Raw genomic sequence first — 2,537 nt, 5'->3', positions numbered from 1 at the left:
AGTTGACAACTCTTATATCATGTCCACCATGGTGAACAAATACGATGCTCGTAAATCTAATGATGACTCGGGTGAAGAAGAGGGTGGAAATCGCGACTCAAAGGAGACAGAAAAACCATTGCCATCAGTTGAAGTTAAGTGTGGGGAGCATAGAGTGCAGTATACTTATTGTATATGGTTCAGTCGTCGAGCACCAGGAAAGCAGACTACAACACAAAATTATGACCAGAACCTCAGGTTACTTGGAAGATTTGCATCAGTGGAACAGTTTTGGGGTTACGATAGTCGTTTAGTCCTTCCTGTTGACCTAACTTCACACTCGGATATACATAGTTTTAAAGATGGAATAAAGCCCATGTGGGAAGATGTTGGGAATAAGAATGGGGGGAAATGGATTGTTCGTTTACGCCAAGGACTGGCTTCACGGTGTTGGGAGAACATGATATTGGCAATGCTAGGTGAACAGTTCATGGTTGGAGATGAGATCTGTGGTGCTGTCAGATCAGTGAGATTTCAGGAGGACATTATCTCTATTTGAAATCGAAGTGCACAGGACACAGTAACAACAGGACGAATCCGTGACACTTTGAAGCGAGTTCTTAACCTTCCTCCCAATACAGTTATGGAATATAAAACTCATAATGATTCTCTCAAGCACACCCACTCCTCGTCCAGCCTACTGCGGAAACCTGGCCCTCCCATGAGGCATGACTTGCACTGATGTTTCTATCCTCCAGCCACCCCCCAACCGACCCCTACCCCCCCACCCCTGCTTGGAGAGAAGAGATTTTGGGGGAGGAGGAGGGAAGAGGTTGAGACAACCTTCATGCTCTATGCATCTGTGTGAGTGAGAATATATCTGTACCAAGTTGCCGTTGTGGTCATGTACATAGGTGATGTATGTTCTGAATTGTTTACAAAGCAACACATACCTTTTCTCTGATACATTTTTGAAAGCCGACACAGAATTACATGGGAATATCTAAGCTGTACTCCTTTTAAGAAATATATGTCTGTGAACTATACTTCAGCTTTATGCTTAACTCGCTAAAGCTTCAAAGACATGCTTTTCAACCAGGCCCAAACAAGACAGTTAGACTACCAAAAAATGGTAAATCAAACTACTGTCCACAATGTGTTTACCATCTTCAAGCAGTCTCTTGCTTTGGTTTAATCAATGAAAGTTTGGAAATAAGTTTAAAGTGATCGTGTTTTACCCCTAAGCGAAGTGTTTTTTTATCCTCAAGCAGCTCTTCCTTTGGTTTGATCAGTGGAATTTAGGAAATGAGTTTAAAGTGATAGTATTTTATCCCTGAGCAAAATATTTTTTGTGCCTCTTGGCAGCATATAAGCTGTTGGTCATTTACAGTTTGTCTTTACTAGGAGGAAGTATTTTGAAGCTAATTACAAAGTAATGGAAAAAAGTAATGCTCCTGGATTTTGTAAAAAAAAAGAATGTTGTACCTTTTTCTTATGTAGATAGGCATATTTTGGTTTCAGGGGCCCCTTTGTGGGACGAAAATTACCAGAGCAATAGAAAGTCAAGGTGAAAGCTCAAGTGTTCCCTTTTATTTACAGGTATTTAGGATTTTATTATTTTATTATAGATAATAGGGAGGGTATACGACAAAGAGGTTATATAATGGATTGATTACTTATTATTTAATTACTTGTGCAGAAATGTGTTTTATGAGGTGCTATGGATATATGGGTGAATAGATGATTACTTATCCCTGGGGATAGGGGAGAAAGAATTCTTTCCACGTATTCCCTGCGTGTCGTAGAAGGCGACTAAAAGGGGAGGGAGCGGGTGGCTGGAAATCCTCCCCTCTTCTTTTTTTTTTTTAATTTTCAAAAAGAAGGAACAGGAAGAGGGCCAGGTGAGGATATTCCCTCAAAGGCCCAGTCCTCTGTTCTTAACCCTACTTCGCTGACGCGGGAAATGGCAAATAACATGAACGAAAGAAAAGAAAGAAAGATATATATATATATATATATATATATATATATATATATATATATATATATATATATATATATATATATTGTTACGAATTCAATACTTATTCAGGTAAGGTCGCCAGTAACATATGTTACAAATACTACTGTTCCTTGTCTTGCAAGGACGTTATAGATTTGTCAAGTTGCACAACTCAGGATAACACAATAATAATGTTATGGGATTGAATTAAAGACCAGCATTACATTAAATCTACTTATAATGAAAGAATTCAAGTGTACAAAGATAGGCACATAAATCAAGCATGAAACATTACGTTAACATTAAAAGTGAGTTTAACATTGAACATAAGATAACATTTGTACATGACTTAACATTCCAGATAAGATTTCAAGCCAGGAGTTCTCTTTCCTCTAAGGCAGTTCTTCGATAACATTACACTGATAATTATAGCGGGCTTACAGCACAACACTTGGGTAATGGGCTTATAACACAGCAGGGCTTACAGGCTTACAACACAGCAGAACTTACAGCAGGGGTGGACCACTTACCTCGCTGGGCTAGAAAGAGAGAGACT

General features: G+C 38.8%; 1 pseudogene; it reads left to right on the top strand.

Annotated features, from left to right (window-relative positions):
* On the top strand, window positions 1-679 carry LOC139750138 (eukaryotic translation initiation factor 4E type 2 pseudogene; annotated as a pseudogene).
* The last annotated feature ends 1,858 nt before the right edge of the window (window positions 680-2,537 follow it).

This window comes from Panulirus ornatus, chromosome 9, assembly GCF_036320965.1.
Source record: "Panulirus ornatus isolate Po-2019 chromosome 9, ASM3632096v1, whole genome shotgun sequence".
NCBI lineage: Eukaryota > Metazoa > Arthropoda > Malacostraca > Decapoda > Palinuridae > Panulirus > Panulirus ornatus.
This window is presented reverse-complemented; position numbering and strand designations above follow the sequence as displayed.